This window comes from Pleurodeles waltl, chromosome 7 (genome assembly GCF_031143425.1).
Source record: "Pleurodeles waltl isolate 20211129_DDA chromosome 7, aPleWal1.hap1.20221129, whole genome shotgun sequence".
Lineage (NCBI taxonomy): Eukaryota > Metazoa > Chordata > Amphibia > Caudata > Salamandridae > Pleurodeles > Pleurodeles waltl.
The window spans coordinates 588,454,406-588,480,224 of record NC_090446.1 but is presented as its reverse complement, the minus strand read 5'-3'; the positions used below and the strand labels follow the sequence as shown (position 1 = coordinate 588,480,224).

The following is a 25,819-nucleotide window of genomic DNA, read 5'->3' as shown; positions in this document are numbered from 1 at the left end:
ACCATGGACACATCTACCTTTTTGATGAAAGTTGTATTTTGTACAACGTGTAGGAAAGTCAAATCCTTCTTGGCATGTTACCCCCAATTTCTACCTGTTTGTTAGTGTGTTTTTACTGTCTCACTTGGATCCTGCTAGTCAGGACCCCAGTGCTCATAGTTTGTGGCCTATATGTCGGTATGTTTTACTGCGTTGTCAGTATGCTTGACTGTGTCACTGGAGTCCTGCTAACCAGAACTCCAGTGCTTATGCTCTCTCTGTGTCTAAATTTGTCACTATAGTCTAGTGGCTCCATATTCCACTCCCGATTGGTACACTGGACCCCCCTTATAAGTCTCTAGTATATGATACCTAAGTACCCAGGGCATTGGGGTTCCAGGAGATCCATATGGGCTGCAGCATTTCTTTTGCCACCCATAAGGAGCTCATACAAACACTCCTTGGGGACTGCCATTGCAGCCTGAGTGAAATAGTGTAAGCTCGATTTCACAGCCATTTTCACTGCACTAGGTAACTTATAAGTCACCTATATGTCTAACCTTCAGTTACTGAAGGCTAGATGGAAAGTTACTGTGTGTGAGGGCACCCATGCACCAGCAGAGGTGCCTCCACGTTGTCCAGGACCAATTTCCCAGACATCGTGAGTGCGGGGACACCATTATAAGCGTGCACTACATATATGTCAATACATATATGTAGCTGTACCCCCAATCCGATTCTGATATCGGGGGTGCAATTCCATCCACCATGGGGGCTCCATCATGGACCCCCCGGTACTGCCAAAGCAGCTCTCTACAGATTCCACTGCAGCCCCAACTGCTGCAAACTCACAGACAGGTTTCTGCCCTCCTGGGGATTGAGCAGATCAATCCCAGGAAGGCAGAACAATGAATTTCCTTTAAGAGAGTGGTGTTACACCCTCTCCCATTGGAAATAGGTGTTACAGGCATTGGTGAGGTATTCTCCCAGAGCCTCTGAAAATGCTTTGAAGGGCACAAATGCTACCCTCCTTGCATAATCCAGTCTACACCAGTTCAGGGTCCCCCAGTCCCTGCTCTGGCGCGAAACTGGACAAAGGAAAGGTGAGTGGCCACTCCCCTGTCCATTACCACCCCAGGGGTGATGCCCAGAGCTCCTCCAGAGTGTCACTGGGTTCTGCCATCTTGTGTTCAGGATTTTCAGGGAACTCTGGGAGCATCTGAGTGGCCAGTGCCAGCAGGTTATGTCAGAGACCCCTCCTGATAGGTGCTTATCTGGTTAGGTGACCAATGCCCCTCTCAGGACTATTTAGAGTATCTTTCGTGGGTGTTTCCTCAGATTCGGTTTTGCAGAATTCCAGCAGGACTCCTCTGCAACCTTTACTTCACCTTCTACAGTCGGATCAACTGCAGAACTGCTCCAGGAACTCTACAACTGCAACAAAGTATCCAAGAAGGCTACTGCAACTCTGTAACTCCAGCTCCTGCCAGCAGCTGCAACACTTTCCAGGTTGTGCATGCACTGAAGACCGCCTGTCTTCATCCCTCACTAGAATGACCAAAGGAATTTCTTGTGGAGTGACTTCAGCAGGCACCTCTCTGCAGCTACACCCGGTACTCTGGGACTCCTTTTATGTCGACGAGCGTGATCCCTGGAACACAGTTGGTGGACTGAAGTGATCCTGACTGACCAATGGTCCAGCTGTCCAAATTTGGTGGAGGTAAAGGGCTTGCATCCCCAAGCCAGACAGTATTCCTGTGCACTGCATGTTATGCAGCTCCTAGGGTTTCGGTGCGCTTCTTCCAGAAATCCTTCATGCACAGCGTAGCCCAGGTCCTCAGCACTTTGTTGTGTGAGGCTCAGCTCCCTGAGTTGTTCTCCGGTGGCGTGGGCTCCCTTTGTGTAGTGCTGTGACTACTGCATTTTGCAACTCTTTTGTCCCTGTGTCCTGGAACGCCTGTGGGTGCTGCCTGGTCTTCTGAGGGCTCTCTAAAGTGCTGAGAGCCCTCTCTGTCTCCTCAGTCCGAGTTGAGACCCCCAGTTTCCTCCTCGGCCCAGGTAGCACCTTTTACCGCCAACTGCGACATTTGCGTGAGCCAAGGCTCGTTGGTGGAATCCAACTACGAAAACCAGCCTGCATCCTACGACTCGACGTGGGACATCTCTTGCACCAAGCAGGAACTCGCAGCTGTCTTCTCTGGTGCATTTATGACTTTTTCTTCCAACCGGAGAATCCACTTTTGCACCTTCATCCGGGTTAGCAGGGGCTGCTATTCTTCCGGGACTCTTCATCTGTTCTTGGACTTTTTCTCCTCTCTCCACAGGTCTTCAGGTCCAGGTATCCATCATTGGTGTCTTGCAGTCTTGCTTGGTTTTTGCATAATCCTTTACCACGACTCCTAGTGTGTTCTGAGGAAACTTGCTGTACTTTACTCCTGTTTTCCTGGGCTGGGGGGTGTTCTTTACTTACCTTTGGTGTTTTTCTTACACTCCCAGCGCCCCTCTACACACTACTCTTGCCTAGGTGGGGAACCTTCTTTCGCATTCCAATATTTTAGTATATGTTTTGTGTTGCTCCTAGGCCCATTCTAGCCTAAGGTGATTTTCACTATTTGCACTATTTTGTGACTGTGTACTTACCTGATTTTGGTTACTAGTGTATAATTTATGTGTTTTACTTACCTCCTAAGGGAGTATAGCCTCTAAGATATTTTTGGCCTTGTGTCACTAAATTAAACTACCTTTATTTTTGGTAACACTGATGTAGGAGGCTGGCCTGGCTTATAGTGGGTACCAATGGTACTTACACCTTGTGCCAGGTCCAGTTATCCCTTATTAGTAGAGTAGTAGTGTTCTAGCAGCTTAGGCTGATATAGGTAGCTATAGCAGAGCAGCTTAGGCTGAACTAGGAGACATGCAAAACTCCTACTATACCACTTATATCATATAGGTACTATATGATAAGAAAGACAATACTCAGAGTTACTAAAAATAAAGGTACTTTATTTTAGTGACAATGTGCTAAATATCTCAGAGGATATACTCCCTTAGGAGGTAAGTAAAATACACAAAATATACACCGAAAACCAAGTCCGGTAAGTAGCACAGTCAGAAAGTAGTGCAAACACTGTAGAATACAATAGGATACAATAGGCCTAGGGGCAACACGAACCATATACTAAGAAAGTGGAATGCGAACCACGAATGGACCCCTGACCTAGTGTAGTGTGTAGAGGGTCGCTGGGAGTGTAAGAAAACACTAAGGGTGTCCAATATACCCCACCCCAAGACCCTGGAAAGTAGGAGTAAAGTACTACTATTTCCCCACAAACACACTAAAGTCGTGATAAAGGATTTTGCAAAGACCACAACAGACTGCAAAGCACTAAAGACGGATTCCTGGACCTGAGTACATGTAAAGGAAGAGGAGGAAGTCCAAGAGTCACGAAAGTGTCCGGGGGGGGCAGGAGCCCACTAAACCCCAGATGAAGGTGCAAAATGTCTGCCTCTGGATGGAAGAAGCTAAAGATTCTGCAACAACAAAAGGTGCTAGGAACTTCTCCTTCATGTAGAAGATGTCTCCCCGAGTGCTGGAGGACGCAGAGTTGTTTCCTTGGCAAAATACTGCAAACAAACCTTGCTAGCTGCAAGAGTCGCGGTTGAAGAAAAAGGGTGCTGCCCGGGCCCAGGGAGGACCATGATGTCGCCACTTGGGAGAGGGGACAGACGGGGCCCTCAGAAACAGAGAGCCCCTGCACAAGCAGGAAGCACCTGCAGAAGTCCTTGAACATGGGTTCAAGAAGTCTGAACACAGCGGTCGTCTCAACACTGCAAAAGAGGGTCCCATGACACCGGATATCAACTCAGGGAGCTGAGCATTGCAGGACAGAGTGCTGGGGACCTAGGCTTGGCTGTGCATGCAGAATTTCGTGGAAATGTGCACAGAAGCCCTTGTAGATGTAGTTCACACGGTGCACATGATTACTGTCTGGAGAGGGAAGGCAAGGACTTACCTCATCTAAATTTGGACAGTTGGACCACTCAACAGTCTGGGTCACTAAGGTCCACCACCTGTGTTCCAGGGGCCACGCTCGTCAGGATGAGAGGGGTTCCAGAGTACCGGTGACCCTGAAGTTTGGTGCCTGCTGAAGCAGGGGGAAGATTCCGTCGACCCACAGGAGATTTCTTCGTGGCTTCCAGTGCAGGATGAAGGCAGGCAGCCCCCAAAGCATGCACCACCAGGAAACAGTTGAGAAAGCCGGCAGGATTAGGTGCTACAATGTCACTGGTAGTCTTCTTGCTACTTTGTTTCAGTTTTGAGGGCGTCCTGGAGCAGTTAGCAGTCGATCCTTGGCAGAAGTCGAAGAGAGAGGTGCAGAGGAACTCTGATGAATTCTTGCAAGTCGTTATCTGAGGAAAAGCCACTGGAGAGACCCTAAATAGCCCTCAGAGGAGGATTGGCCACCTAGTCAGGTAAGCACCTATCAGGAGGGGTCTCTGATGTCACCTGCTGGCACTGGCCACACAGAGGCCTCCAGAGTGCCCTCACACCTCTGGAAACAAGATGGCAGAGGTCTGGGACACACTGGAGAAGCTCTGGGCACCACCCCTGGGGTGGAGATGGACATGGGGAGTGGACACTCCCCTTTCCGTTGTCCAGTTTCGCGCCAGAGCAAGGACTGGGGGTTCCCTAAACTGGTGTAGACCGGATTATGCAAGGAGGGCACCATCTGTGCCCTTCAAGGCATTTCCAGAGGCTGGGGGAGGCTACCCCTCCCCAGCCTTTCAAACTATTTCCAAAGAGACATGGTGTAACACCCTGCTCTCAGAGGAAATGCTTTGTTCTGCCTTCCTGGGACTGGGCTGCCCAGACCCCAGGAGGGCAGAACCCTGTCTGTGGGTTGGCAGCAGCTGTAGCTGCAGAGAAAACCCCAGAGAGCTGGTTTGGCAGCACCTGGGGTCCATAGTGGAGCCCCGGGGATGCCTGGAATTGGCTCTCCAATACCAAATTTGGCATGAGGGGGCAATTCCATGATCTTAGACATGTTACATGGCCATATTCGGAGTTACCATTGTGAAGCTACATGTAGGTATTGACCTATATGTAGTGCACGCGTGTAATGGTTCCCTGCACTCAGAAAGTCCGGGGAAATGGCCCTGAACTATGTGGGGGCACCTTTGCTAGTGCAAGGGTGCCCTCACAGTTAGTAACGTTGCACCTAACCTTCAGCAAGTGAAGGTTAGACATATAGGTGACTTATAAGTTACTTAAGTGCAGTGAAAATGGCTCTGAAATAACGTGAGTGTTATTTCACTCAGGCTGCAGTGGCAGTCCTGTGTAAAGGTTTGTCCGAGCTCCCTATGGGTGGCAAAAGAAATGCTGCAGCCCATAGGGATCTCCTGGAACCCCAATACCCTGGGTACCTAGGTACCATATACTAGGGAATTATAAAGGTGTTCCAGTGTGCCAATAGAAATTGGTAAAAGTGGTCACTTGCCTATACTGACAAACTTAAAGTCAAAGAGAGAGCATAAGCACTGAGGTTCTGATTAGCAGAGCCTCAGTGACACAGTTAGGAACTACAAAGGTATACACATTCAGGCCACAAACAATTAGCACTATTGTCCTGGCTAGCGGGATCCCAGTGAGACAGTAAAAACACACTGACACATACTCACAAACAGGCTAAAAGTGGGGATAACAATGCAAGAAAGAGGCTACCTTCTCACAACTGAGTATTATCTTTCTTGTGTGTGAGTACTGTGTGACTACGGGGATATTGCAAGATCTTTTTGTCTGTCTCCTAGTTCAGCCTTGGCTGCTCTGCCTACAGCTACCTCTAGACAGCCTAGCTTTTAGACACTACCTACATTTCACTAATAAGGAATAACTGGTCCTGGTATAAGGTATAAGTACTGTAGGTACCCACTGCAAACCACGCCAGCCTCCTACATTGGACTTCAAACAATTTTGCATCTGTAGGAAAGTACCATCTTGCCGGGCATGTTACCCCCATTTTCACTGTATGTATGTTTGTTTTTGCCCATGTGTCACTGGGATCCTGCTAGGCAGGACCCCAATGCACATAATGTATGACCTGTATGTGTTCCCTGTGTGGTGCCTAACTGTATCACTGAGGCTCTGCTAACCAGCACCTCAGTGTTTATGCTCTCTCTGCTTTCTAAAATTTGGCACACTGGAACACCCATATAATTCCCTTGTATATGGTACCTAGGTACCTAGGGTATTGGGGTTCCAGGAGATCCCTATGGGCTGCAGCATTTCTTTTGCCACCCATAGGGAGCTCAGACAATTTTTACACAGGACTGCCACTGCAGCCTGAGTGAAATAACGTCTACGTTATTTCACAGCCATTTCTCACTGCACATAAGTAACTTATAAGTCACCTATATGTCTAACCCTCACTTGGTGAAGGTTAGTTGCAAAGTTACTTAGTGTGTGGGCACCCTGGCACTACCCAAGGTGCCCCCACATAGTTCAGGGCAAATTTCCCCGGACCTTGTGAGTGCGGGGACACCATTACACGCATGCACTGTATATAGGTCACTACCTATGTGTAGCGTCACAATGGTAACTCTGAACATGGCCATGTAACATGTCTAGGATCATGGAATTGTCACCTCAATACCATCCTGGTATTGGGGGGACAATTCCATGCATCCCTGGGTCTCTAGCACAGAACCCGGGTACTGCCAAACTGCCTTTCCTGGGTCTCCACTGCAGCAGCTGCTGCTGCTGCCAACCCCTCAGACAGGTTTCTGCCCCCCTGGGGTCTGGGCATCCCAGTCCCACGAAGGCAGAAAATAGGATTTGGACATAGGTGTAAAGGGCTGGGGGGAGTAGCCTCCCCCAGCCTCTGGAAATGCTTTGATGGGCACAGATGGTGCCCATCTCTGCAAAAGCCAGTCTACACCGGTTCAGGGATCCCCCAGCCCTGCTCTGGTGTGAAACTGGACAAAGGAAAGGGGAGTGACCACTCCCCTGACCTGCACCTCCCAGGGGAGGTGCCCAGAGCTCCTCCAGTGTGTCCCAGACCTCTGCCATCTTGGATTCAGAGGTGTTGGGGCGCAATGGACTGCTCTGAGTGGCCAGTGCCAGCAGGTGACGTCAGAGACCCCTCCTGATAGGTGCTTACCTCTTTCAGTAGCCAAGCCTCCTTTCTCAGTAGCCAAACCTCCTTTTCTGGCTATTTAGGGTCTCTCCTCTGGGCTATTCCTCAGATAACGAATGCAAGAGCTCACCAGAGTTCCTCTGCATTTCCCTCTTCGACTTCTGCCAAGGATCGAGCGCTGACTGCTCCAGGACGCCTGCAAAACCGCAACAAAGTAGGAAGACGACTACCAGCAACATTGTAGCGCGTCATCCCGCCGGCTTTCTCGACTGTTTCCTGGTGGTGCATGCTCCGAGGGCTGTCTGCCTTCACCCTGCACTGGAAGCCAAGAGGAAATCTCCTGTGGGTCGACGGAATCTTCCCCCTGCCAACGCAGGCACCAAACTTCAGCATCACCGGTCCTCTGGGTCCCCTCTCATCCTGACGAGCATGGTCCTTGGAACACAGGAGCTAGGTCCAAGTTTCTCCCACAGTCCAGTGGCCTTTCTGTCCAAATTTGGTGGAGGTAAGTCCTTGCCTCCCCACGCCAGACAGTAATCCTGTGTACTGTGTGATCTGCAGCTGCTCCGGCTTCTGTGCACTTTTCCAAGGATTCCTTTGTGCACAGCCTAGCCTGGTTCCCCAGCACTTCGTCCTGCATTGCCCAACTCGCTGAGTTGGACTCCGATGTCGTGGGACCCTCCTTTGTGACTCTGAGTTGACCACTGTCCTCAGATCTTCTAAGTGCCTATTCCGGTACTTCTGCGGGTGCTGCCTGCTTCTGCGGGGGCTCTCTGAGTTGCTGAGTGCCCCCTCTGTCTCCTCCTCCAAGGGGTGACATCCTGGTCCTTCCTGGTCCCCAGCAGCACCCAAAATCCTCAACCGCGACTCTTGCAGCTAGCAAGGCTTATTCGCGGTATTTCTGCCTGGAAACACTTCTGCAACCTCCAGCACACCGTAGGACATCTTCCATCCAAAGGAGAAGTTCCTGGCCCCTTTCATGGTTGCAGAATCTTCAGCTACTTCCTCCCGGAGGCAGCCCTTTTGCACCTTCATCCGGGGTTTATTGAGCTCCTGCCCCCCTGGACACTTGCGTGACTCTTGGACTTGGTCCCCTTCCTTTGCAGGTCCTCAGGTCCAGGAATCCGTCTTCAGTGTTTTGCTGATGCTTGTGGTTCTTGCAGAATCCCCTATCACGACTATTCTGTCTTTCTGGGGTAGTAGGGTAACTTTACTCCTACTTTTCAGGGTCTTGGGGTGGGGTATTTTGGACACCCTTACTGTTTTCTTACAGTCCCAGTGACCCTCTACAACCTCCCATAGGTCTGGGGTCCATTTGTGATTCGCATTCCACTTTTGGAGTATATGGTTTGTGTTGCCCCTAGACCTATGTCTACCTATTGCATCCTATTGTGATTCTACATTGTTTGCACTACTTTTCTTACAGTTACTTACCTGTTTTGGGTTTGTGTACATATAATTTGTATATATTACTTACCTCCTAAGTGAGGGTATCCTCTGAGATACTTTTGGCTTATTGTCACTAAAGTAAAGCACCTTTATTTTAGTAACTCTGAGTATTATGTTTTCTTTTGATATTGTGCTCTATGATATAAGTGGTATAGTAGGAGCTTTGCATGTCTCCTAGTTCAGCCTAAGCTGCTTTGCCAAAGCTACCTCTAACAGCCTAAGCTGCTAGAAACACCTCTATTCTACTAATAAGGGATAACTGGACCTGGCACAAGGTGTAAGTACCAGAAGGTACCCACTATAAGCCAGGCCAGCCTCCTACATTGGTGGTGCAGCGGTGGGATCAGTACCTGTATCTGCTTTACCACTTTGTCATTTGGGGCTTTTCATAAGAAAATCATATACCAAATAGTTCCGTATATGTATATTTAACCAAAACAGTTTACTTTTCTACTCTAAAACCTTTTACTACGTTTCTGAAAAGTTCTGAAAACTTTTAAAAGTTTTCCAAAAGTGTTTTTCTCTGTGCTTTCTAAAGTTCCAAAACTTTTTCTCTCTCTGTCTTAAACCTTTTCTATCGTGTCTTCAGTAGAGGCTACTTCCAAAGTTGTTCAGGCAACTTATGAGAGTTTAAACTACAAAAGTTTTAGGGATCTCTGCCTGGATAGAGGTTTAAGCATAGGTAAGAATCCAACAAAAGAGTTTCTCTTTAACCTGCTCTTAGTGGATGACCAGAACCAGTCTGACCCATCTCAGGAGAGGGTAGAAAAAGGGGAAGCTTCCCAGTCAGACTCAGAGGAGTTCTCTGAAGATGCTGGGGAGGGTTCCTACAAGTCCTGGCCCCTAGCAGGCCACCTAGTAACACTGGTAGTGTTAGAGGGTCACACATTAGTAGGGCATCTTTCACTCCTAGAGGCCAGGTTACCAGGGTCCAGCCAGCTAGGGACAGGTCTCTCTCTGCCAACTCCCAAATCTCCTCTGTGTCCAAACATTCCCAAGCCTCCCACCCTGAGGAGAACGTAATGGAAAGGGAACTCAGAAAGCTGAGGTTGGAAAAGACCAGACTGAAGCTTAAACAGCAGCAGCTGGTCTTAGACAGGGAATCCCTAGACATAGAGAGGGAAACAGAGATTGGGATTAGTTCCCCATGGTGGCAGCAGCAGTGTTTCAGATAGTAATCCTGTAGAGGGCAAGATTCCAGAAACCTGCATAAGATAGTCCCCCCTTACAAGAAGGGGGTTGACATTAACTAGTGGTTTGCTGCACTTGAGAGGGCCTGTATGGTACAGCTGGTCCCTCAAAGGCAGTGGGCTGCTATTTGTGGCTATCTTTCACTGGAAAGGGTAGGGATAGGCTCCTTAGTGTCAGAGAAAGTGATGCCAATAACTACAAAGTTTTGAAGGATGCACTCTTGGATGGATTTGGCTTAACCACTGAACAATACAGGATTAAGTTCAGAGACACCAGAAAAGAGTCCTCTCAAGACTGGACAGATTTTGTTGACTGTTCAGTGAAGGCCTTGGAGGGTTGGTTGCATGGCAGTAAAGTAGCTGACTATGAAAGCCTATTTAATCTGATCCTGAGAGATCATATTCTTTACAATTGTGTGTCTGATTTGTTGCACCAGTACTTGGTAGACTCAGACCTGACCTCTCCCCAAGAATTGGAAAAGAAGGCAGACAAATGGGTCAGAACAAGAGTGAACAGAAATGTTCATACAGTAGGTGACAAGGATGGCAAGAAGAAAGATGGTGAGAAATCTCAGTATAAGCATGGGGATAAGGGTAAAACTAAATATCCTTCTTCAAATCCTAAACACTCTTCAGGGGGTGGGGATAAAACATCTTCTTCCTCTTCTTCACAACCCACACATTAAAAAGCCTTGGTGTTGTGTGTGTAAAAATAAAGGCCATAGGCCAGGGTATACGTCCTGCCCAGGTAAACCCCCTGAGCCTACCACCACTAATACATCAAACTCTAGTGCACCTAGTAGTAGTGGTAATAGTGGTGGGACTGCTGGCAACAGTCAAAATAAGGGTGTAGTTGTGTTCACTTATGGGTCCATCATAGAAACTGGGGTAGTCAGTCCCAAGACAGTTTCTGTCACACCTGGTGGCATTGGCCTTGCCACACTGGCTGCTTGTCCCCTTACAAAGGATAAGTACAAGCAGACAGTTTCAATAAATGGTGTTGAGGCTCAGGCCTACAGGGACACAGGTGCCAGTATCACTTTGGTGCCTGAAAACCTAGTGTCTCCTGAACAACACATCGTTGGAGAACAGTACAAAATTATTGATGTCCATAACGCCAGTAAGTTCCTGCCCTTAGCTATAATTCAGTTTAGTTGGGGTGGAGTTACTGGCCCTAAGCAGGTGGTAGTATCACCTAGCTTACCTGTAGACTGTCTCTTAGGTAATGACCTAGCGGCCTCAGGTTGGGCTGAGGTAGAGTTTAATACCCATGCAGCCATGCTGGGTATCCCTGAGGAATTGCTTCCTCTCATTTCAGCTGAAATGAAAAGGCAAAGGAGAGAGAAAGGCCTGAAAACTCAGGATCCTTCTCCAACAACAGGTAAAAAGGGCATCAAAGTATTCCCTACCCACCCTGCCATTCAGGATACCATTCCTGTGGTGGGAGAAACCTTCCTGGGGTGGCACCTGTACCAAGGGAACCATCAGCTAGCACGGCTGAACTCCCTGAGGTAGAAGTACCTCTCTGTGGGATAACTAATATTGGTGAGAATAAGTGCACCACTTTAGTTAACATGGAGCATCCCTCCAACCCTCCCAGAGAAACTTTAGTGCAGCAACCCTGCACTGCCTCACAACACTTAGGACAGCAGCCCTGCCCTAGTGTGGAGCTCATACGACAGCATCCCTGCCCTGCTCCAACTCAAGAGAAACAGCATCCCTGTTCTCTCTTACAGCAATATGGACTAAGTGTTTGCCCAGCTATGGCTTTATTGAGACAGCATCCCTGTCTGGCATTCTCATCACTTGATATAGGTCCAGTGGACAATTCCGACTGCTCTAAACTTAAGCATACTAATAGGAACTCTGAGAATATAACTTCACATTGCCAGGGCCCAGTGCTCATAGTGAAAACCCTATGTTGTCAGTGTGTTTGATATGTGTCACTGGGATCCTGCTAGTCAGGACCCCAGTGTTCATAAGTTTGTGGCCTATATGTGTTCCCTGTGTGGTGCCTAACTGTATCACTGAGGCTCTGCTAACCAGAACCTCAGTGGTTATGCTCTCTCTGCTTTCACAATTGTCACTACAGGCTAGTGACCATCTTCACCAATTCTCATTGGCACACTGGAACACCCTTATAATTCTCTTGCATATGGTACCTAGGTACGCAGGGTATTGGAGTTCCAGGAGATCCCTATGGGCTGCAGCATTTCTTTTGCCACCCATAGGGAGCTCAGACAATTCTTACACAGGACTGCCACTGCAGCCTGAGTGAAATAACGCCCAAGTTATTTCACAGCCATTTTTCTCTGCACATAAGTAACTGATAAGTCACCTATATGTCTAACCCTCACTTGGTGAAGGTTAGGTGCCAAGTTCCTTAGTGTGTGGGTACCCTGGCACTAGCCAAGGAGCCCCCACATTCTTCAGGGCAAATTCTCCGGACTTTGTGAGTGCGGGGACACCATTACACACGTGCACTACACATAGGTCACTACCTATGTGTAGCGTCACAATGGTAACTCCGAACATGGCCATGTAACATGTCTAAGATTATGGAATTGCCACCCCAATACCATTCTGGTATTGGGGGGACAATTCCATGCATCCCCGGGTCTCTAGCACAGAACCCGGGTACTGCCAAACTGCCTTTCCGGGGTTTCCACTGCAGCTGCTTCTGCTGCCAACATCTCAGACAGGTTTCTGCCCCACTGGGGTCTGGGCAACCCAGTCCCAGGAAGGCAGAACAAAGGATTTCCTCTTAGAGAGGGTGTTACACCCTCTCCCTTTGGAAATAGGTGTGAAGGGCTGGGGAGGAGTAGCCTCCCCCAGCCTCTGGAAATGCTTTGATGGGCACAGATGGTGCCCATCTCTGCATAAGCCAGTCTACACTGGTTCAGGGATCCCCCCAGCCCTGCTCTGGCGCGAAACCGGACAAAGGAAAGGGGAGTGACCACTCCCCTGACCTGCACCTCCCAGGGGAGGTGCCCAGAGTTCCTCCAGTGTGTCCCAGACCTCTGCCATCTTGGATTCAGAGGTGTTGGGGCACAATGAACTGCTCTGAGTGGCCAGTGCAAGCAGGTGACGTCAGAGACCCCTCCTGATAGGTGCTTACCTCTTTCAGTAGCCAAGCCTCCTTTCTTAGTAGCAAAACCTCCTTTTCTGGCTATTGAGGGTCTCTCCTATGGGCTATTCCTCAGATAACGAATGCAAGAGCTCACCAGAGTTCCTCTGCACTTCCCTCTTCGACTTCTGCTAAGGATCGACCGCTGACTGCTCCAGGACGCCTGCAAAGCCGCAATAAAGTAGCAAGACGACTACCAGCAACATTGTAGCGCCTCATCCTGCCGGCTTTCTCGACTGTTTCCTGGTGGTGCATGCTTTGAGGCCTGTCTGCCTTCACCCTGCACTGGAAGCCAAGAAGAAATCTCCCGTGGGTCAAAGGAATCTTCCTCCTGCCAACGCAGGCACCAAACTTCTGCATCACTGGCCCTCCGGGTCCCCTCTCATCCTGATGAGCGTGGTCCATAGAACACAGGAGCTGGGTCCAAGTGTCTCCCACAGTCCAGTGGCCCTTCTGTCTAAATTTGGTGGAGGTAAGTCCTTGCCTCCCCACGCCAGACAGTAATCCTGTGTACTGCGTGATCTGCAGCTGCTCCGGCTTCTGTGCACTTTTCCAAGGATTCCTTTGTGCACAGCCTAGCCTGGGTCCCCAGCACTCCGTCCTGCATTGCCCAACTCGCTGAGTTGGACTCTGACGTCGTGGTACCCTCCTTTGTGACTCTGAGTCGACCGCTGTCCTCAGATCTTCTGAGTGCCTGTTCCGGTACTTCTGCGGGGGCTCTCTGAGTTGCTGAGAGCCCCCCCTGTCTCCTCCTCCAAAGGGTGACATCCTGGTCCTTCCTGGTCCCCAGCAGCACCCAAAATCCTCAACCGTGACTCTTGCAGCTAGCAAGGCTTGTTTGTGGTATTTCTGCCTGGAAACACTTCTGCAACCTCCAGCACACTGTGGGACATCTTCCATCCAAAAGAGAAGTTCCTGGCCCCTTTTGTTGTTGCAGAATCTTCGACTTCTCCCACCCGGGGGCAGCCCTTTTGCACCTTCATCTGGGGTTTAGTGGGCTCCTGCCCACCCCCCCCCCGAACAACTTGCGTGACTCTTGGACTTGGTCCCCTTCCTTTACAGGTCCTCAGGTCCAGGAATCCGTCTTCAGTGTTTTGCTGGTGCTTGTGGTTCTTGCAGAATTCGCTATCACAACTATTCTGTCTTTCTGGGGTAGTAGGGTAACTTTACTCCTACTTTTCAGGGTCTTGGGGTGGGGTATTTTGGACACCCTTACTGTTTTCTTACAGTCCCAGTGACCCTCTGCAACCTCCCATAGGTCTGGGGTCCATTTGTGATTCGCATTCCACTTTTGGAGTATATGGTTTGTGTTGCCCCTAGACCTATGTCTACCTATTGCATCCTATTGTGATTCTACATTGTTTGTACTGCTTTTCTTATTGTTACTTACTTGTTTTGGGTTTGTGTACATATAATTTGTGCATATTACTTACCTCCTAAGTGAGGGTATCCTCTGAGATACTTTTGGCATATTGTCACTAAAATAAAGTACCTTTATTTTTAGTAACTCTAAGTATTGTGTTTTCTTATGATATTGTGCTATATGATATAAGTGGTATAGTAGGAGCTTTGCATGTCTCCTAGTTCAGCCTAAGCTGCTTTGCCATAGCTACCTCTAACAACCTAAGCTGCTAGAAACACCTCTATTCTACTAATAAGGGATAACTGGACCTGGCACAATGTGTAAGTACCACAAGGTACCCACTATAAGCCAGGCCAGCCTCCCACACTCCCCTGACCAGCACCTCCCAGGGGAGGTGCCCAGAGCTCCTCCATTGTGTCCCAGACCTCTGCATCTTGGATGCAGAGGTGTGAGGGCACAATGGACAGCTCTGAGTGGCCTGTGCCAGCAGGTGACATCAGAGACCCCTCCTGATAGGTGCTTACCTTTCTCTGTAGCCAATCCTCCTTTGAGGGCTATTTAGGGTCTCTCCTGTGGGTATCTCAACAGATAACGAATGCAAGAGCTCACCAGAGTTCCTCTGCACTTCCCTCTTCAACTTCTGCCAAGGATCGACTGCTGACTGCTCCAGGACGCGTGCATAACCGCAACAAAGTAGCAAGAAGACTACCAGCAAATCGTAGTGCCTCATCCTGCCGACTTTCTCGACTGTTTCCTGGTGGTGCATGCTCTGAGGACTGTCTGCCTTCACCCTGCACTGGAAGCCAAGAAGAAATCTCCCGTGGGTCAACTGAATCTTCCCCCTGCCAACGCAGGCACCAGACTTCTGCATCACCGGTCCTGTGGGTCCCCTCTCATCCCGACGAGGCGTGGCCCCTGGAACACAGGAGCAGGGTCCAAGTGTCTCCGACAGTCCAGTGGCCCTTCTGTCCAAATTTGGTGGAGGTACGTCCTTGCCTCCCCACGCCAGACAGTAATCCTGTGTACTGCAGCTGCTCAGGCTTCTGTGCACTTTTGCAAGACTTCCTTGGTGCACAGCCTAGCCCAAGTCCCCAGCACTCCGTCCTGCATTGCCCAACTCGCTAAGTTGGACTCCGACGTCGTGGGACCCTCCTTTGTTGCTCTGAGTCGACCGTCGTCCTCCAATCTTCTAAGTGCCTGTTCAGGTGCTTCTGCGGGTGCTGCCTGCTTCTGCGTGGGCTCTCTGTGTTGCTGAGCGCCCCCTCTGTCTCCTCCTCAAAGGGGCAACCTCCTGGTCCTTCCTGGGCCCTGGCATCACCTAAAACCTTCAACCGCGACTCTTGCAGCTAGCAAGGCTTGTTTGCGGTCTTTCTGTGTGGAAGCAACTCCAGCACGCTGTGGGACAACTTCTGACCAAAGGAGAAGTTCCTGGCACCTTCCGTTGTTGCAGAACCTTCTGCTTCTTCCACCCGGAGGCAGCCCTTTTGCACCTTCATCCGGGGTTTAGTGGGCTCCTGCCCCCCCCGGACACTTGCGTGACTCTTGGACTTGGTCCCCTTCCTTTACAGGTCCTCAGGTCCAGGAATCCGTATTCAGTGTTTTGCAGTCAGTTGTTGTCCTTGCAGAATCCCCTATCTCGACTTTACTGTCTTTCTGGGGTAGTAGGGTAACTTTACTCCTACTTTTTGGGGTCTTGGGGTGGGGTATCTTGGACACCCTTAGTGTTTTCTTACACTCCCAGCGACCCTCTACACACTACACTAGGCCTGGGGTATGTTCGTGGTTCGCATTCCACTTTTGGAGTATATGGTTTGTGTTGCCCCTAGGCCTATTGTCTCCTATTGCATCCTATTGTGTTCTACAGTGTTTGCACTACTTTTCTAACTGTTACTTACCTGATTTTGGTTTGTGTGTATATAGTTTGTGTATATTACTTACCTCCTAAGGGAGTATATCCTCTGAGATACTTTTGGCATATTGTCACTAAAATAAAGTACCTTTATTTTTAGTAACTCTGAGTATTGTGTTTTCTAATGATATAGTGCTAAGAGATGTAAGTGGTATAGTAGGAGCTTTGCATGTCTCCTAGTTCAGCCTAAGCTGATCTGCTATAGCTACCACTATCAACCTAAGTTGCTAGAAGACCTCTAACCTACTAATAAGGGATAACTGGACTTTGGCACAAGGTGTAAGTACCACAAGGTACCCACTATAAGCCAGGCCAGCCTCCTGCACAGTGTGCCAATTAGAATTGGTGAAAATGGTCACTAGCCTGCAGTGACAATTTTAAAGGCAGGGAGAGCATAAACACTGAGGTTCTGGTTAGCAGAGCCTCAGTGATACAGTTAGGCACCACACAGGGAACACATATAGGCCACAGACTATGAGCACGGGGTCCTGGCTAGCAGGATCCCAGTGACACAGGCAAAAACAAACTGACACACAAGTAGAAATGGGGGTAACATGCCAGGCAAGATGGTACTTTTCTACAGACACACACTCACAAACAGGCCAAACGTGGGGGTAACCATGCTAGAAAGAGGCTACTTTCCTATAGGGGTGCCCCCACACTTAGTAACTTTGCACCTAACCTTCAGCAAGTGAAGGTTTGCCATATAGGTGACGTATAAGTTACTTAAGTGCAGTGAAAATGGCTGTGAAATATTGTGTGCACTATTTCACGCAGGCTGCAATGGCAGGTCTGTGGAAGGGTTTGTCTGAGCTCTTTATGGTTGGTGAAAGAAATGCTCCAGTCCATAAGGATCTCCTGGAACCCCAATGCCCTGGGTACCTAGGTACCATATACTAGGGACTTATAAGGGGGATTCAGTGTGCCAATTGAAATTGGTAAATGAAGTCACTAGCCTATAGTGACAAATTTAAAAGCAGAGAGCATAAGCACTGAGGTTCTGATTAGCGGAGCCTCAGTGACACAGTCAAGCACTACTGACAACACACACATTAGGCCACATGCTATGAGCACTGGGGTCCTGGCTAGCAGGATCCTTGTGAGACAGGCAAAACACACTGGCATATAGGTTTTTATCTATGAGCTCTGGGGTCCTGGCTAGCAGGATCCCAGTAACACAGTAAAAACACATTGACACACACTCACAAACAGGCCAAAAGTGGGGCTAACCATGCTAGAAAGAGGCTACTTTCTCACACTGTCCCTTGATGGTCTCCTGATTGCAGTCGGGTCAGTGGTCAAGAGCACCACCAACAAGCACTAGCAAATGCAACTGGAGCTGGTGGAGATTTACAGAGCTGAAGAGGACCAGCAAGGTCCTGGGAACTCGATCCTTGGAGGGATCCAGGGGAGCCAGCAGAAGGAGTCAGAACCCCCACAACCAACCCACTGGCAGCATGCACAGTAAGTCTCAGTGAGACCCAGGCAGCACACCTGAAGAGGAGCCCCACATCACTGGAGCATTAGAGAGGTGACTGTCCTTGCAGAGGTAGAGTGCTGGGGGTTGGGGCTATTTGGAGCCTAAAGATGCCTTGGAGCAGGATTGAACAAGCCTTTGTTGCTGCAACAGTTATGGTGCACAGGGATTCTGTGTTGGAGGAAGAGGCAAGGACTTGCCGTCTCCCAAGATGGATAGAAGGCAGAGAGGACCTAGAGGACCCCTCAGAACACCACCTGTGTTAAAGAATCTTCGCAGATCCAGAGGACAGCAGATCTCAGCAGCCAGATATTGTTGCCTTAGGTTCCTGCAGATGCAGGGGAGTGATTCCTTCTTGCTTCTTTGGTGCAGCTGAAGTCTTGCCGACCCTAGAGGATGCACAGCCATGGAAGTGTTGCAGTTTGCTGACAGGAGCCGCGGAAACAATTTTGCAAGGAGAGGTAATCTCAGTGTTGCAGTCTTGTTCGGTTCTTGTGAAGTCCAGAAGCAGTTCCGGTGGCCAGGAGTAGAAGAGGTTGTTGCAGAGTGGAGTTTTGCATGCCAAATCTGGGAACCCATCCCCAAGGGAGTTCCTAAATAGCCCAAAAAGGTGCTTGGTCACTTTGCAATGTGATCACCTATCAGAGAGGGTCACTGGCGTCATCTGCCTAACCTGACCAGTCAGGTGCTTCCAGGGGCCTCTGCCCATCTTGATTTGAAGATGGCAGAATCAGGTGGCCACATGGAGGTGCTCTAGGCATCACCCCTGGGATGGTGATGGACAGGGGAGTGTTGTTTTCCTTTGTGCAGTTTGGCGCCAGAGGATGGACCGGTGCAACCAGGATTATGCAAGGAGGGCACCAAATTTGCCCTTCAAAGCAAGCCAGTGGCATGGGGAGTCTACTCCTCCCCAGCCTTGTAACACCTATTTCCAAGGGAGAGGAGGTTGCACCCCTTTCCCACAGGAAATGCTTTGTTCAGCCTTCCCCTGCTTGAGCTGGTCAAGCAGCAGGAGGGCAGAATCCTGTCTGAGGGGACTGCTGCAGTGTGGGGTGCTCTCAGACCCTGGAAGACTGGTAAGAGCAATACTGGGGGGGTCCTCTAAGGAGCCCCCAGAGTGCATGGAATAATGCTACCAATACTGACATCAATATTGGGGTATGATTCCAACATGTTTGATACCAAACATGCCTATGTTTGCAGTTACTATTATGTAACTGGACTATATGTAGTACATAGCTAAAATGGCTTCCCTGCACTTACGAAGTCCAGGGAATTGGAACTGGAGTTTGGGGGGTACCTCTGCTCTTGCATGGGTGCCAACACACACAGGGACCTGCACCCTGCCCTTAGGGCTGGAAGGGACTACCATAGGGGTGACTTACAGTGACCTAGTGTAGTGACAAGCAGTGAAAGGGTGCATGCTCCTTTTCACGCAGGCTGCAATTGGCAAGCCTGAAGACACAGTTTGCATGGGTTTCCATGGGTTGCATAATACATGCTGCATGCAGCCCATGGGGGACCCCTGGTGTACCAATGCCCTTGGTACCTAAGTACCATATACTAGGGACTTACAGGGGAACACCAGTATGCCAATTGTGGGGTGTAAATGGTTCCAGCAACCAAGTTTAAAGGAGAGAGCATATTCACTGGTGTCCTGGTTAGCAGGATCCCAGTGAACAGTCAAACACACTGACAACAGGCAAAAAGTGGGGATAACCATGCCAAAAAGAGTGACTTTCCTACGTTCACCTTGACTGACTGTTTTGTTTTTGGATTTCATTTGTGTATTGTTTTCACCCTGTTAAGTTGATGTGTATTTGTAAAATTAAAACTAAACCTAACACACAGATCAACTGACTGGTGTTTTTCATGTCATATAATTTTTTTAATTGTTTTTACATCCATCGTCTTTGGAAAAAATCAAGAAACAAAAAAATAGTTTGAAACAAATTGCTACATTTACGTAATGTGTCTCCCATTCCCAAACATGTAACATAATTAGTATTAGCACAAATATTGATGTATCAATCACATCCATTTCCAATAGAGATTTGTTGGTCAAGCTAAAGGAAAATAAAGTACAATTTTGGCATGAACCAAATCGCCCGAGCCATCGTTGCAAGTACATTTCCAGACCTTAACCCATGGAAGAAAGGAATTTGATACAACACAAAAGATTTGATAAGTAAAATAATCTTGATTCATGTCATCAGCTGGAGCCAGACAACCTGACTCACAAGAGGAATCCCACATCAATACCACCAATAGTCAAAATCATGGCGGAACTACCTTTTCTGGACACAGGATCAATCTTGTACTTGACAACAGCAGCATATAACAGCAAATGTCACAACTTTGAAATGTCCAAATGAAGATGACACAGTGAAGAATCCTAAAACAGAAGAGCAAGAAGAAATTAATTTATCTTTCTGACAAAATAGACACCTAACCAGTGATAATATATGAGGGCACAATCATTTTGATAATCAAAGATAATCAATGTACATGAACACAGTAGTCGATGTGTCAAACCTTTGATCAACGAACATCTTTGCCCAGGAACATTATAGACCTACCTATTCCTAAAACATTTCCAGCATAGACTGATATGCTCATCACATGCAAGTTGTTCTGGTAGTGAATGCAAAAAATTTTAAAGATATATTTACACTCATGCATAGAAGTGGTCTTTGACTTCTTGACATACGTCAAGTGCTTCCTCATCACCACTGTAATCTTCATTTGCCATTTAAACATCCTCTCCCGGTGGCTCTTCATGGTCTCCATCTGTAGGAAAGTAGCCTTTCTAGCTTGGTTACTGCCACTTTTGGCCTGTTTGTCAGTGTGTCTGACTGTGTTCACTGGGATCTTGCTAACCAGGACCCCAGTGATTATACTGTCTGTAGGAAGGTAGCCTCTTTCTAGCCTTGTTACTCCCACTTTTGGCCTGTTTGTGAGTATATGTCAGGGTGTTTTTACTGTCTCACTGGGATCCTGCTAGCCAGGGCCCAGTGCTCATAGTGAAAACCCTATGTTGTCAGTGTGTTTGATATGTGTCACTGTGGCACATAGACCTGGGAGTACCCACTCCAATGCAGATGGACTCTCCAGATATTTCCACTTAGACAATGAACACTCATCTGGGCAGTACCATCTTGCCAGTTTGTTTTTGCCTGTCTCAGTGCGATCCTGCTAGCCAGGACCCCAGTGCTCATACGTTTGTGGCCTATATGTGTTCCCTGGGTGGTGCCTAACTGTATCACTGAGGCTCTGCTAACCAGAACCTCAGTGTTTATGCTCTCTCTGCTTTTAAAATTGTCACTGCATGCTAGTGACTAATTTTACCAATTCTGATTGGCACACTGGAACACGCTTATAATTCCCTAGTATATGGTACCTAGGTACCCAGGGTATTGGGGTTCCAGGAGATCCCTATGGGCTGCAGCCTTTCTTTTGCCACCCATAGGGAGCTCAGACAATTCTTACACAGGACTGCCACTGCAGCCTGAGTGAAATAACGTCCACGTTATTTCACAGCCATTTTACACTGCACTTAAGTAACTTATAAGTCACCTATAGGTCTAACCCTCACTTGGTGAAGGTTAGGTTCAAAGTTACTTAGTGTGTGGGCACCCTGGCACTAGCCAAGGTGTCCCCACATTGTTCAGGGCAAATTACCCGGACTTTGTGAGTGCGGGGACACCATTACACGTGTGCACTACATATAGGTCAATACCTATATGTAGCTTCACCATGGTAACTTCGAACATGGCCATGTAACATGTCTAGGATCATGGAATTGTCACCCCAATACCATTCTGGTATTGGGGGGACAATTCCATGCATCCCAGGGTCTCCAGCATAGAGCCCCGGTACTGCCAAACTAACTTTCCGGGGTCTCCTCTGCAGCTACTGCTGCTGCCAACCCCTCAGACAGGTTTCTGCCCCCCTGGGGCCTGGGCAGCCTGGTCCCAGGAAGGCAGAACAAAGCATTTCCTCTAAGAGAGGGTGTTACACCCTCTCCCTTTGGAAATAGGCGTGAAGGGCCTGGGAAGAGTAGCCTCTCCTGGCCTCTGGAAATGCTTTGAAGGGCACAGATGGTGCCCTCCTTGCATAAGCCAGTCTACACCTGTTCAGGGATCCCCCCCAGCCCTGCTCTGGCGCGAAACTGGACAAAGGAAAGGGGAGTGACCACTCCCCTGATCAGCACCTCCCAGGGGAGGTGCCCAGAGCTCCTCCAGTGTGTCCCAGACCTCTGCCATCTAGGATGCAGTGGTGTGAGGGCACAATGGACAGCTCTGAGTGGCCAGTGCCAGCAGGTGACGTCAGAGACCCCTCCTGATAGGTGCTTACCTTTCTCTGTAGCCAATCCTCCTCTGTGGGCTATTTAGGGTCTCTCCTGTGGGTATCTCACCAGATAACAAACGCAAGAGCTCACCAGAGTTCCTCTGCACTTCCCTCTTTGACTTCTGCCAAGGATCGACCGCTGACTGCTCTAGGACGCCTGCATAACCGCAACAAAGTAGCACAACGACTACCAGCAACATTGTAGCTTCTCATCCTGCCGGCTTTCTCCACTGTTTCCTGGTGGTGCATGCTCTGAGGGCTGTATGCCTTCACCCTGCACTGGAAGCCAAGAAGAAATCTACCGTGGGTCGATGGAATCTTCCCCCTGCTAACACAGGCACCAAACCTCTGCATCACCGGTCCTCTGGGTCCCCTCTCATCCTGACGAGCATGGTCTCTGGAACACTGGAGCTGGGTCCAACTGTCTCCCACAGTCCAGTTGCCCTTCTGTCCAAATTTGGTGGAGGTAAGTCCTTGCCTCCCCACGCCAGACAGTAATCCTGTGTACTGCGTGAACTGCAGCTGCTCGGGCTTCTGTGCACTTTTGCAAGACTTCCTTCGTGCACAGCCTAGCCCAGGTCCCCAGCACTCCGTCCTGCATTGCCCAACTCGCTGAGTTGGACTCCAACGTCGTGGGACCCTCTTTTGTGACTCTGAGTCGACCGCTGTCCTCAGATCTTCTAAGTGCCTGTTCAGGTGCTTCTGCGGGTGCTCCCTGCTTTTGCATGGGCTCTCTGCGTTGCTGAGCACCCCCTCTGTCTCCTCCTCTGAGGGGCGACCTCCTGGTCCTTCCTCGGCCCTGGTAGCACCCAAAATCCTCAACCGCGACTCTTGCAGCTAGCAAGGCTTGTTTGCGGTCTTTCTGCGTGGAAACAACTCTGCATCCTCCAGCACGCTGTGGGACATCTTCTGACCAAAGGAGAAGTTCCTGGCACCTTCCGTTATTTCAGAATCTTCGGCTTCTTCCACCCAAAGGCAGCCCTTTTGCACCTTCATCCCGGGTTTAGTGGGCCCCTGCCCCCCCCAGACACTAGCGTGACTCTTGGACTTGGTCCCCTTCCTTTACAGGTCCTCAGGTCCAGGAATCCATCTTCAGTATTTTGCAGTCAGTTGTTGTCCTTGCAGAATCCCCTATCTCGACTTTACTGTCTTTCTGGGGTAGTAGGGTAACTTTACTCCTACTTTTCAGGGTCTTGGGGTGGGGTATCTTGGACACCCTTAGTGTTTTCTAACAGTCCCAGCAACCCTCTACCCAGTACACTAGGCCTGGGGTCCATTCATGGTTCGCATTCCACTTTTGGAGTATATGGTTTGTGTTGCCCCTAGGCCTATTTCTCCCTATTGCATTCTATTGTGTTTCTACATTGTTTGACCTACTTTTCTAACTGTTACTTTCCTAATTTTGGTTTGTGTACATATAATTTGTGTATATTACTTACCTCCTAAGGGAGTGTATCCTCTGAGATACTTTTGGCATATTGTCACTAAAATAAAGTACCTTTAGTAACAAGGTACCCACTATAAGCCAGGCCAGCCTCCTACACTGTCTCCTTTACACTTGGTTGCTGGAACCATTTTCATCCCACAATTGTAAGTCCCTAGTATATAGTACATAGGTACCCAGGGCATTGGGGTTCCAGGGTATCCCTTTTGGACTGCAGAATATATGTTGCCACCTATAGGGAGCCCAAGGAAAGGGTTCTGCAGGACTGCCATTACAGCCTGTGCCAAAAGGTGCAAGCACCCTTTCACTGACACTTTTCATTGCACCAGGTCACTTATAAGTCACCCCTATGGCAGGCCTTCTAGACCAGAGGGCAGGGTGAAAGGTACCTGTGTGTGAGGACACCCCTGCACTAGCGGAGGTGCCCCAACAAACTCCAGGCCCATTTTCCCATACTTTGTGAGTGCGAGGACGGCATTTTAAGCGTGTACTGGACATAGGTCAATACCTATGTCCAGCTACATAATGGTAACTCCGAACATAGGCATGTTTGGTATCAAACATGGTGGAATCATACCTCAATGCTTTTGCAAGCATTGCTTGTATGATTCCATGCACTCTAGGGGCTCCTTAGAGGACCCCCAGTATTGCCATTACAGCCTTCTGAGGTTTTCCAGGCACCCCAGCTGCTGCAACCTCACAGACAGGTTTCTGCCCTCCTGTTGCTTGAGCAGCTCAAGCCCAGGAAGGCAGAACAAATTATTTCTTTTGCGAGAAGGGTGTTATACCCTCTCCCTTTGGAAATAGGTGTTACAGGCTGGGCAGGAGTAGCCTCCCCAAGCCACTGGTAATGCTTTGAAGGTGACATTTGGTGCCCTCCTTGCATAAACCAGTCTACACCGGTTCAGGGACGGCCAGTCTCTGTTCTGATGTGAAACTGGACTAAGGAAAGGGGAGTGACTACTCCTCTGTCCATCACCACCCCAGGGGTGGTGCTCAGAGCTCCTCCTTAGGGTCCCTGGGTTTTGCCATCTTGGATTTAAGGTTGGCAGGGAAGTCTGAGAGCATCTGAGTGGCCACTGCCAGCAAGTGATGCCAGAGCCCCCTCCTGATAGGTGGTCACCCAGCTAGGCAACCAATCCGCCTTTCAGGGCTATTTAGAGTCTCTCTCTTGGGTGGTTCCTCAGATTTGGATTGCAAGGCTCCAGCAGGATTCCTCTGCAACCTCCACTTTGACTTCTGACCAAAGAAACTGTATCTGGATGCTTCAGGACCGAACAAGCTGCAGCAAAGCAGCAAGACGCCACCTGCAACATTGCATCCAGGGCTATCCAGCAACTGAAAAATTTCCCGGGTCGTGCATCCTCTGAGGACAGCCTGTCTTCAGCCTGCACCAGAAAGATGAAGAAATCTCTCTTGGGGTGAACGAGTCACTCTGTTGCATCTGGAGGCACCAACTGCAACGACGACCGGCTGCATGGATCCCCTCTGCTGCTGAGCTGCATGGATCCTGCATCATGGGTGGTGGACTGAAGTGGTCCTGATGGTCCTCTCTTCCAGCTGTCCAGCTTGGGTGGAGGTAAGCCTTTGCCTGCCCACGCAGGACAGTACCCTCATGCACCACATCATTTGAAGCTGCTAAGGCTTGTTGGCATCTTTTCCATGAGTGATATTCAGCATCTGGGAGCTCCAGCACTCCCTCCTTTAACACACAGCTCTCTGAGTGGTTCTCCAGCTGCGTGGGATCCCTTTTCGTAGTGCTGCATGGGCTCCTTCTTTGACTTTTGTGTACCCATCCTGTGGGACTCCTGTGGGTGCTACCTATGTTTCTGTGAGCCTCTGACCCCCCTGCTGGGTAGAGTGCACCTGGTCTTTCCTGGTCCCAGGCGGCTCCACTTTCAGCTAACCAGGAGTTTTGGGTGTGCCAAGGCTTGTTGGTGGAACACGAAGACGCAAACCCGACTGCAATCCTCCTTCTGGCTTGGGACATCACCTGCATCCCCCAGGAACTCAACTTCATCTTCTTGGGTGCAGTGCTGACTGCTTCATCACCGTCGACTCATCTTTTGCACCTTCAGTCTGGTCAGTAGGGGCTTCTGCCCTTCCTGGACTCCGCTGTATTTGATGGACTTCGTCCCTTTCTTCCACAGGTCCTCTTGTCCAGGAATCCACTTTTGGTGCCATGCGGTCTCTTCTGGGCTTTGCATTTTTCTTCTTTTCTTCCAAGTGGGTGTTCTCGGGAATTTACAGTGATTTACTCCTGCTTTTCTGGTCGCTGGGGGGTGTTATGGTACTTACCTTTGGGCTTTCCTAGTACTCCCTGCTCTCCTCTACACACTCCACTTACCTAGGTGGGGGACCGACTCTTGCATTCCATTTGTTTAGTACATGGTTTGTG

The 25,819-nt window shown here is 49.3% G+C and overlaps 1 long non-coding RNA gene across 1 annotated transcript in view; it reads right to left on the bottom strand.

The window, feature by feature from the left end:
- LOC138247284 (uncharacterized) overlaps nucleotides 1-25,819 on the bottom strand; it is a 308,446-nt gene that overhangs the window by 251,828 nt on the left and 30,799 nt on the right. The window contains exon 2 of the long non-coding RNA XR_011194410.1: nucleotides 19,920-20,022. This is a non-coding gene — a long non-coding RNA (uncharacterized lncRNA). The remainder of the gene's footprint in view (nucleotides 1-19,919; nucleotides 20,023-25,819) is intronic.